The sequence below is a fragment of the Perca fluviatilis genome, chromosome 14, assembly GCF_010015445.1.
Source record: "Perca fluviatilis chromosome 14, GENO_Pfluv_1.0, whole genome shotgun sequence".
In the NCBI taxonomy this organism is placed as follows: Eukaryota; Metazoa; Chordata; class Actinopteri; order Perciformes; family Percidae; genus Perca; species Perca fluviatilis.
This window is the reverse complement of record NC_053125.1, coordinates 16,824,635-16,836,739: the sequence shown is the minus strand read 5'-3', so window position 1 is coordinate 16,836,739 and position 12,105 is coordinate 16,824,635. Positions and strand designations below refer to the sequence as shown.

Genomic DNA, 12,105 nt, shown 5'->3' with positions numbered 1-12,105 from the left:
GCAGTGATGTGTGTGGAATTACAGTCACAGGGATTACAGCAGTCTGCTATGAATGGCTCAGGTTGAATGTGTATGCTGCATCACACACAAGGTTTGTGTGTGTAGTAGTATCAGGTTGTCAGTGGCGTCCCTGGGGCCAATTCCCTCATGTTTTCCTGTTGTCCGTGTCATTTCAACCCTTTGTGGCAACTCCACACCTGATCCTATGCACTTTTGAAAGAGTATGTCTATGTCTGTGTGCATGTGTCATGTCTTTCATGTGTGTCAGTCACACTGTCACACATCATGTCTGAACTTATATGTACGGCTCTACCACTCACACTCTTCTCTGCCACACACACACACACACACACACACACACACACACACACACACACACACACACACACACACACACACACACTAGGGTGTTTTTTGTTTTTTTGTAAAAAAATTTGTTTTTTTTTTTTTTTTTTTTTTTATTTTATTTAAAATAATAAATTTTTTTTTTTTTTTTTTTTTTTTTTTTTGTTTTTTTTTTTTTTTTTTTTTTTTTTTTTTTTTTTTTTTTTTTTTTTTTTTTTTTTTTTTTTTTTTTTTAAATTTATTTTTTTTTTTTTTTTTTTTTTTTTTTTTTTTTTTTTATTTAAAATAATATTAATATTTTTTTTTTTTTTTTTTTTTTTTTTTTTTTTTATTTATATTTTTTTTTTTTTTTTTTTTTTTTTTAAAAAAAAATTTTTAAAATTTTAAACCAATCAGGTGATTAAATAAAAAAAGAAACCACAAGAGCCTCAGAAACCACAACTGTTGATCCTTACTTAGTCAGAGAAAAATGTTATCGTCTAGGAAGAAAGCGGCTTTCCATTAGGTCCAGACAGCTGAAGCCCAGTAAAACTAGCTTCAAAGAAAAAGCGCCTGAAGGTTGAAGTCAGTAACAGTGGAGCGATAGTAAAGTGTTTTCAGGTGACTGCTGGAGGAGAAGGATTATATAGGGAAGAGGGAGAGAGTGTTAAAGTCCCATAAAGTGCTGCCACGATGGAAGATGACTGAGTGATCAAATCCCAATGTATAGCTCCACAATCGTCTCTCCAGCAGGGATGAGGTCTTCTATTCAGAAAAATACAGCACACTGACCTTAAGTATTAACAGCTGTTTGGTGATTTGTTTCTTCTCTGCTTTATCAGGTGTAAAGATTGGCAAAACAAGACAGCGCAAATATTTTATTCCTAAAAAACACCATTCTGCAGTCCTGGATATCCACAACAAAAAGGCAAAACATCTGGTATTTTGCTTTTGTCTTGAATCATTGCTAAAAGTCATTCTGAAGACCTGATAGCATGGGGCAGTGTCTTGGTTGTATTATAAAGCAGAACATACTTTTCTTCAGGGGTAACAAATACTCAAAAGTTGAAACGGTACGTATAAATTACTTTATAGTGCCTCTAATATACCCCATGTAAACACAACTAGGGCTGAAACTACTTTATTTTGTCTAATTGTCCTGCGTAGATGGACATCTGCTGCGTGTGATCACCTTGAACTACTTTTTTTTTAACCAATGTTAATATAATCAACACATCCTCATACCTAAACCACAGAATAGGTTGATTGCTAATGACTCCTGAAACGACGTGTATGACCGTTTTATTTACTGCCGCACAGTGGCCATTTTAAAGGCATGACTAAACATGCGATGTGAATTTTAATCATGTGACCGTTCTATTTACTCTTACAGGTGCACATTCCTTGTTTTGTTAGACCAACAGTCTAAAACCCAAATGTATTCAATTAGCAATGAAATGGAAAAGAGAGAACCTGAAAATCCATACATTTAAGAAGCTAAAACCAGAGAATTGCTACTTGATAAACTACACTGATCGGCTTCATACACTCTGGACAGATTGGGGCTTTAATGAAAAACGAATTAAAGCCTGAATTAAGTCTCTAAAAGCTGGGATATTAACTTTGTTGTAATTATACACATACTATATTATAACTATTTTTGAATTCCTGAATGGATCAGATGTAAAATTGAAGCTGGCAACATAATATCCTAAAACAATGCCTTTGCCTGGAAGTTAATATGCATTCAGAGTTGAAATCATGGCCTGGAGGAATAGTGGAAGAGTATATTAATGCATGCAACATTTAACTTCAGTTTGTCGGTGACCAATATATCTAGAAAAAAAATTCTTGTATTTATTGTGACCAAGATGAAGAACCCTATTGATTTCCATGACCCATAGACCTTTACTCAAGCGTTATCACGGTTTCACTTTCCAGGGTCATCTCCTGACCCCTTACTCATTCTGATACATTTCCTGTGCAACTCTGTGCTCTCGGTGTGAGCAAGCTGTTGATTTTGGAGACCCTGTGACCTTTGTTCAAGCATCACCACTGGGCTAAACTTTCAAATTCCAAAGTACACCCCTTCTACAGTGCCTGTAGTCAAAGTATTTGCTGTATGTTCATCTATGCAATTAACTGAAATAAATATATTAGATCCACTATAATAAATGCATTATTAAAATTGTTAAACCTATGTTGGTAGCCCCTTGACCTTTACTCTAGTGCAATGTAGCATTTACATATGCAATGTTCATTGTGAGCCATTGTGGGGAAATGCTATCATACATCACTTTAGGCGTGACCCTATTTGAGTATTACTATTTTTGGGCAACTTCGGCAAACTCCATTTACTGAGGAAGATCAGAGGATGTGATCAAAAGCTCGAGAACTGCTGCTAAATGGACACTGTGGTGAAATTGTTTTCTCAACTGTTTTTAAAGTTCAAGAATAAACTCTGAAGCCAACAGGATGAAAAGTCCTCAAATCACTCAGACAACTGGCTTAACAGGATCTGCTAATATATGATTAAAAGCTCCATAAAAGCCATTTTCTCAAAAGATTATAATGTAAATAAATGCCAATTATTGTAGCCTGAGCCTAGCAAATTTTCTTGCTGCAAGAATATTGGTTAAAGTGAGTGCCCCACCCACTCCACTCTCCACCAATCAAGCCAATCACATTCTTGTGAGCACTCTGTACCAAGGCTGTTCGACTTGAATGAAGATGCATAGTGCATCCAAAAGTTAATCCTTGCAACTAATAAATAATGATTACAGAAAAATCCAGAGCACTCCAGTTTCCTTCTGGGCTTAATTAGCCATGGCTTTTGTTCGACACTTAGGATAATACCTCATCAGCGTGAAGTGTAATTTCAAAAACGTGAAATTACCTACAAGGCAATCAAAATCAGGGAGGATATTCAGGGATGTACTCTATATGGATTTGGTTGTTTTTATCCAACATCCTTCAAATCTGACATTTTTACCCAATATTCATTGGTAAACATTTAATTTTTAGACCATCAGAAATGTTGCTTTTTTCAACTTTTCCCCCAGCTTTTATCAAGCTTTTTATCCATCCATTTTATTTACTCAGGTGGTGGGCATTTTATCTCAGAACGAAGCTCACTTTGTTCCGGTTGTTTTTTTGTTGATAACATTTCTTAAAGTAGTGCAGAAAATTGCTTCTTCTAATCCACCGATGAGTCCTGTGGTTTTATCTCCATTTATACGTGTACAAGCTCTTTTGCTTTCTATTGAAGTGGGTCGGCTCAGTCTGTTTTTTTTTCCCCTCTGTGACCACTAACAGAAAATTGCCTTTGTGAAGCCATACATGAGAGGGGACACCATTAGAGAGGTTGACAATTGCAGAGCACTCTAGCTTTTCTAGAGCACGTGGTCTTAACCTTAATAGCACTGGACGATGGAGAAAGACAGAGGATGTAAAAATCTTAAGAAAAAATGTTGACAAAGGATGTGTGATTTTTTCATTTGCCCAACTTTAACATTGATTCATAAATGTATCCTGACAAAGAGGGTGAGAGCTGAGGCAGGCTTGAAATAAAGTTGATAAGCCATCATTTCAGCCTTCAACAGTCTACGAAAGAAGTAGACATGTATATTGTAAAGCCTGTGGCCAGACATGCTTGTTGAAATGTCGATTGCTGCCTATGACATAAATGTAGGCCTGTGTTAATAGAAATCTAGGACGCATATTAGTGGCTGCTTTTTGTCATGTATATGACATTTTTAATATATTTGAGACATTCTTGATATAGTAGATAGGCCTACAGTATATATATATATATATAAATTTGTAATTGTTTTGAGATCATTCTGTGCTGGTTTGCTGGTTGGCCACACCTGTCACCATAGAGCCTTATTATTAGCCTATTAGTATATACTGTATATATACTGTATACGGGCGATCCAACTTGGATCAAAGTGCTGTCCTAAATAAATGTGTGGTTTTTGTGGTCTTTTCCAATTCAAAATTACGATTATGACATTGGTATCTTGTGATATTTAATCAATGGCTGTGAATCAGATGTCTACATTGTGCTTCTGTCATCATAGCTCACAATCAGACATGAGTTTGGTATTCAAGTCAGTATTTTAGAAGACTTCTGATGCTCTCCTGCTCACACATTTGCCAACATGGCATGGTGTGAGGCCATTAGTCAGGGAAAATAATTAGCTAATTTCCATCCGTCTGTATAATAATGGGGCTCATTTGGTAGGGCCAGATTAAGAATGAGGGGGAACACATCTCATTCTAAAAAAGGACAGAACACTAATAGCAATATCTTATGAAGTGTGGTTCCTGTATGAGAGACTGCAAACTATATACAGTTGCAAAGTGTGAGGAGAAACTGTTTCTGAATGTACTTTTCACCCTACTTTTTCTTTTAATGATATCCTCAATGTTCCTAAACCATGAACAGTTACATCCCCAGTTCAAGCCCAGTCCAGGGACGTTTGTCGCACGTCAGTCTCCATCTCTCATTCTCTCCCCTCGTTACCGGTGGTCTCTGAACTAGCAGCTATCTAATAAAAGACAAAAAAGATACAAACTAAGCAATGAAATATAATGCAACAACTATGACTTTACTGGTTTTCATGGTCCCCATTTTTTATTATTTTAACTTTTTCCCTTACCAATCTTGTTTTGTCCATCAGTTTGGCATGGCAGATGGCTCCAAACACTACAATACTCATTAGCCTTGTCTGCTCTTGCAAAGGAGAAGAACCCAGTCAGAGGCCAGAATCAAAGTTGTAGAGGATTCAACATGCTTCGTTGTGAACAAAACCATTGCACCATGGTCGCTGAGTTCATCCAAACCTGACCCAAAATCAAAAACAGAATTAATATGCAGCATATGTAACCAGAACTTAAAGGACTGCGATTGGATGTTTTTTGGCAAAATGAACCCCGGGAGTTTGTTTGTTTGGCCAAGTGTGGTGGGGAGGCAATGCCAAATGTAAGGTGGTAGGTCTTAAGGCAGGTTTATACATGTGTGTTGAATCTACGTCGTAGGTACGCCGCGGTGCACCCCCCACACCATATTGGAAAATGGTTCCAACATCCCTGACTCAGTACATTTTGTCATTTTCCCCATAAAGACCACATGTGCAATAGTTTTGAAGGGCCAGAAAATTGTCCATGCCTGGCACATGACAGTGTATGTACTGTAAGCCTTGAATGCTCTTAAGGTGAAGTTGCAAATGTTCTCACTCAGTTTGTATGTGTAAGTGAAAGAAGATGAAGTAGACAGAGTGACAGAGAGAGTGAAAGTGCTCCCCATGCTACAGTAACTCTGTCAGCATACTTTCCTTCACCACACACACACCTCCCCTCTGCCTTTCTCTTTGCTTGGCACCATTACCTTACTGCAGATTTCAGCCTCTTACACACCGAATGTTTTGCATCTGAGATTTAAGAGGGGAAAACGTAATGGTGTTGGAAGTAGGGAAAGGTTGCTTTCTGTTTAATTCCACCTGAGCAAAGTCCAACGCCAAGCAGAAGCAGTGTTAGGTCCCAATCTCTCATAAAACAAAAGTGAGACACACCTGGATAAGGCTGTGATAGCCTATGTGGAGTTCATATCAATGCACAATAGCTGTGTCCCTCCAGTATTCAGCGCATTATCCCTCTCTCTTTTCTCATACTCTGCTTCTCTCGCTCATTTCATTTCCTCTGTGTCTCCCTATCATTTCCTCGTTGCGTTCCCCTCTCGGGCTCTCTCCTCTTATTCCCCGTTTGCAGAGGCATTAACCAGACCATTAATGTGACGGCAATCTACATATGAAATGTAATTTGCAAGAAATTAATTTCTACCCTCCATCTGTACATTTGCTCTCATCCTTAATTTGTTTCAGAGGAACAATTCCATTGGTCACCATCTGGGCGTTTTGAAAAAGGAACAGAGATGTATTCATTTAATGTTAATGGCATATGTGATTGGCTCCATGTAAAAATAAACTAAAGAAAGGAAGAAATAAATGGAATCACATTGAAGGAACGCAGATGTCATATCAAACATTTAAACAGGAGTGCATGAAAGTGTCCCATTACTAACACAAATACCACTTCAAATTGGGGGGGGGGCATGACAACAGATGCGCAACATAATATCAGGTTTAGGAAACTCATTTTGGGGGTGATAGAGAAGGCTGCTAACTCATTATGCGCTGCGCCCACTTTTAAAATCATCACAGTTGGTTCCTGCACCAATGGCTCCCCTCTGTTACAGGCTGGTGTTTACCAGTTTGCTGCGCCAACCTCACAAACGAGAAAACATTCTCTGCTGTGCTACTATTGTGGCCCTGGCAGCAAACGTTTGGAGGCAAGAGAAGTGTGGTAATGGAAGAGCAGAGGAGGCACAGAGCAGAGGCACATGTCTTTGGCTCGTATCATCCAAATCCCAATTAAAACATTTCAATCAGCCACTAGGCAGCGTTCAGGCTGGGGTGGAGCCAAGTCTGTCTGGGGTACAAGACTTTGCAGAGGAAAAAGGGTGACCAGAGACAAGGCTGCATATCTACAGTACAAGAAAACAAACAAGATGGTAATGCAATAATGCAAGGCTTGTTACAGAGTAAACTGAAAGGTCGCAACGGTGACCTATACTGCTTTATATCTTTAGATAACTAAAACCAGGAGAACACTAGCAAAAAAACAAAAACACTTAGTGTTTTGAAATTATAAAGTTTGTTCTACTAAAAAAAAAAAAAAAACTAAATCTGAAGCACCTAGCAGAAATACATATAAAAAGGAGAGAGATAATGTAAAATACAACCCCTTTACTATGAGCAGACTATTACAAAGATTCAGGAACTGGAACCACCAACAAGATAATCTACTGGCAGTGGGAATGGCTAAAGCCAGAGACTACAAAACGAGGCCTGAGAAGCTAGAAAGTAGTGATTAAGAGTGATTATTAGAGGGACCGCTAGCATGCTTGAGGACACCTAGCTATGTCCATCTGCAAAGCAAACATGAATACCCAGGACCTACTGGAACATACAGGACATGAGGCTAGGAGTAGGATAAGAAGCACACACAGGTGCAGTCATGGCCTTGAAAAACTTAACATCATGGATTTGAAAGCATTTATGTTTATGATAATGATGGGAGATTTCTATGCTCTCTGGCTTCTAGATTTAAGTCCCTGGGTGCAAATAGGCAATTTCAGCAAACCTCCATGCTAATTCAGTCCACTGGGTTTTATTGTTTAGGCTGATGTGTAGGTTGGAGTTAAGTGAGGAAATGAAAGCCATAATGTCACAAGAAGGTACCCTCAAATGGACAGGTAGAAAACCCATCCAGTGAACCGTACTCAACATTGCTTTTGGAAAATTAACTTATTGTAGTCAAAAAAACTTAAATACTACTGGTGAATCTTTTTTTAGACTTGCTCTAGGGTGCAAGTTTGGCCTGACTTAACAGTTGATCACATAGAGCTCATTAGACTATGCTGTACAACAAAAGACGTGTATTTGAGTGGAAATTTCAAGATTCTTTGCCACAAACAAATAAAATAATAAAATAAAATAAAACTCAAATAAACCCTAATGACCTAATGCGTGCATTATAAATTAGTTCTACATTTCTACTTGATTTCCAGTGGTGTAGCACAAAAATCTAGGCCCTGTGTCTCGTAGTGCCCCCCCCCTCCACGTTTACTACATTTATTGTCACACCTGCACAACTGAATCAGCAACTAACCCAATGCATTTGCAGTGGTGATAAGAGTCATCATTTTCAGTTTTATTTTTTCTCAACATACTGCACAAATATTTTAGAGACTTTTAATGTTCACAAAATTGGACTTAAGTATCCAAAGCACTGCTGGGATCACGCAGGTTAATTCTGTTTCAGGGTTTTATTTTTGCTTCAGGGTTAGGGCAGGGGACACAGCACTAAGGGAGAGCTTGATATATTCACTGCAGTTCTCCTACCTTATTTATTCCCTTTCCTTTTTCTTTCTCTACTCACTACATCAGCGCACATCTCCAGAATGTGCAAATTTGCATCTCTTCTGGCCTCCAGGGAGTTACGTTTGGAAAGGCCCCACGGGGGGAGCGAGTGAAAGAGCAGCAGAAAAAGGTAGGTAGACATGATGGGAGGGGGGCACCGACGAGGCACACATGTTCACGTGCACCTGCGGTGTTTGATGAATGATGAGGATAATGACTGATGATATCTAGGAGGCCTAGGGGAGAACACCTGAGTGGTTCTATCAAACACACACACAGAGGCAGACATCTACACAGCCCTGTGGCTTAGACATGGTCATTGCCATGATAATACAAGTGTGAAGAGTTAGATGGACCGGATCGCTTTGTTTATCAATCCAAATAACTCAACGATTAAAATGTGCTGAGAGTTCTGGCTGTCCACATTTACTAACTGGCTCAAACTTTGTTTAAAACAAAAAATGACCCAGCTGTAGGTATTTGGGTTTGTCTCATATCATTGTGAACCATTGCGTAAAAAGGAATAACTACTAATGATAACGATTAAAAAGAAATTTAAAGGGTATCTGGATGCCACTTGTGTTCAAGATCACACACACATCCTTTCAAAAGGAGAAAATTAAGGTGCAATGGCTTACCTGACTTCTGACACTGCAACGTGCAATCCAAACCAAAAGTTACAAGTATAATATTACAGTGCTCATATTATGCTCATTTTCAGGTTCATAATTGTATTCGTTCAGTATTGTATTCGTTCAGTATTTATGGAATGGACCACCAGAGGAAAATAAGGGAGGGTCTTTTTATTCTTTGTTGAGGTGGGTGTCACCCAACGTTTTTTAGTCGGGGTACCAGATAAATTTTCGTAAAACGGCCCATATTTGAGCTCTACATAGTTGATTTCTGGCATAACAAAAGTCTCAGAAGTGAATTTAGTAATGAAATAGCAGACAAACAATGTATAAAGTTTCCAGTTGTTGGCCACAACAGCAATCCCTGGATGTTGTGATTGTTGCAGCGCTTTGCACACCAACACACTTAACGTTGAATTTCTGATTGGTAGGGCCAGCTGTCAATATGGGTTACTGCTCAGTGTGCTTTTGTTGAATGGTGTCAATGTTTTATTTCATGTGAATACTAGTTTACTAGAGGAGTAACTTAGTATTTGAAGTAATGCAGTACGTGTGCATTTAGTTTCCATGCTTATTGTGTTTCAACAAAAAAGTTAGTGAGTAAATCTACTGAAATAAAATCTGTCCCTCTATCAAACCAGTACAAAAGGCATAAATAACTTGTTGGGGAGGGTCATGCCTTTTTTTCCCCCAATCACTTTGGAGGGCCCCTTAAATAAAAAACAAGCAGTCCCTTAGAGGTTATATCAGAATAGGTTTACATGGTTTAATATAAAAAAAACACCATATTTTTGTTGTACTGCACATTGCTGAGCTCTCCGTTTTAGCTACCAAGTGAGGCATCTTACTTCTATTCCATCTTTGTTGGGAGTCGCAAATGCGCTGTACCTAGGTAAGCACTACAAGCCAGTCAGAAGCAGAGTTTGAGGGTGTGCCACACTAGCAGCTAGGCGAGCATTATAACCTGCGTTACTAAGTGCCAAATTGTATACATTGTTCATCTGCTATTTTACCACAAAATTCACTTCTGAGACTTTTTTATGCGAGAAATCAACTATGTAGATTAGCTTTGTTAAGAATTTAGGGTAGCTGTGATATACATGTCGTGACGAAATTCAAACTGTAAATATACGACCGTTATGCCGAAAGTGTAGCAACAATCTTTTCCCATAGGATTAAATGGGACACATAGCCTAGCTAGCAGCTCCTCCTAAAGAGACCCCTCATGTTCACAAAAATGCCTTAAATTGCAAAAATAACTTTGCAGTGTCTGAAATATGAGACCTGCTGTCTAGTCTCCAATGTGTTTCTATGTGGTTCGCTCAAACCAATCAGTGCGCAGCTCATCTACATATTCATGCATACCATATTTGGAAGAAAAGCTCTTGTTACAGATAGGTCTATATTCACAAGGTATTTAAGGACCCATAAAATAGCATTCGAGCAATATTCAGCCAAACCAATGTTACATGTTGCTATTAGGAGACCTTAAGGATCAGTGTGTAATACCCCATATAATCATTCTATCACCCCTTTAATGGAACAGACCAGTAGAATACATTTAAATGAGTTTAAAGTTGTGTTAAATAAGCCTTAAAGGTCCAATATATTATACTGCCAGCTAGCGTTTAAAATGGTTACTGCAGTTCAAATTGAAATTACTGGAGAGAGCCTTCTCCCCGGCCCCTCCTAGCCAGCTTCGATGTTCACGGGGGTTGCCAGGTTGCGAATGCTAAACCCAATGTCTCACAATGTCAATGTTAGCTAAATGCTAGTCTCGCATTGCCAGACATTACTCCACAGCGCAGCAGAGTTGCTAGATGATGCTATGTTTACGGTTATAAAAACATGTGCTCCGTACCCGGCTGACAGTCACCTTTTATCAGCTAAATGTAACAACAATGACCGCTAAAAAGACTGCGACCTTGCAGAGGTTTGTGCCCAACTGACAGGCAACATTTCTCAGCTTAACGTCACTGCAACATCCGCTAAAAAGAACATGACCTTGCGGTCGTCTGTACCCAGGTTACAGTCACTGTTTGTCGGCTACGGCCACTGAGCAGACGTGGGGGAAGAATTTCGGCAGGGGGGAGATTTTCGGTACTACTACTTTGCAGACCCCGTTATACAGCTTGTCTATACATTTAATTACACATTATGGCTGCATGCCAGTTTGTAACAAAGTGGGAATCATACTGTCCAACATATAACCTCAAAGCTGGCGATGGTAACGTTAGCCACAAGAATATTACATAACATAACATTACAGACATTGCAGAGCAACCTATAGAGAACATAAACTGTGTCCCAATCCAACAAATCCGGCTACACAGTTTATTTGCCAAAGTTAATTGATTAATTGCAATGTTTTCATTATGAGGAAGTCAAACTTGGGGTTTCTGTCATATTTCCATCACCGTAGTTGTAAGCAGCCGTGGCTCACCCGCTTGCTTGGTCCTCCGGTAACGTTAGCAGTTAGCATGTATCAGCATGGCGACGTTCGCTAGCACCAGTTGGGATCACTTCACCAGATGGGTCTTAATTCTTTTGGCAAGTAACTAACTTGAGTACTCTATATAAAGCAAGCACATGAATGTTAAAATGACTGAAAATGACTATCACTACTACATTAGCCCAATTCGGCATCCTTTTGGTCTCTAAGCTGTCTCCATCATTTAAATGCATCTCCAATATTTACTTGTCTTTTACCTTGTCATGCAACTGCTTAGAAAGATGTTGAGTTTTTTTTTTTTAAGGGCAGGTAGAATGAATCTAACATTCTATCTGTTAATCCAGTTTGTTTGGTTGCTGCTACCATGCAGCAAGCACGTTGTTTTTGCGTTTCATGTATGGCAACCTGGGTGATAAAATGGACAGTTGACAACAACAGACAGGCCAAAATAAAAACAGACATTCCATCCTGGAATACACATTTTTAAAGTAGAAAATACTGGCTTTAGTTTTGTTGTTAGAGAACATAGTATTTCAACTTAGCATGTTTCGTTAGTATCTGTTGACATATTGTGGTCAATTTTTGATTAAATACAGTAAATATATTACATATTGGACCTTTAAACATTACTTCAATAGTGCTTAGTAGCCTACAATTTTTTATAGTCAGCCACTTTTTTTGCCCAGATTGTCGAAGAGAAGCAGCCAGATGT

The 12,105-nt window shown here is 38.7% G+C and overlaps 1 long non-coding RNA gene across 1 annotated transcript in view; it reads left to right on the top strand.

The window, feature by feature from the left end:
• LOC120572320 overlaps positions 1-12,105 on the top strand; it is a 42,498-nt gene that overhangs the window by 9,305 nt on the left and 21,088 nt on the right. Inside the window, exon 2 of the long non-coding RNA XR_005641419.1 lies at positions 8,337-8,439. This is a non-coding gene — a long non-coding RNA (uncharacterized LOC120572320). The remainder of the gene's footprint in view (positions 1-8,336; positions 8,440-12,105) is intronic.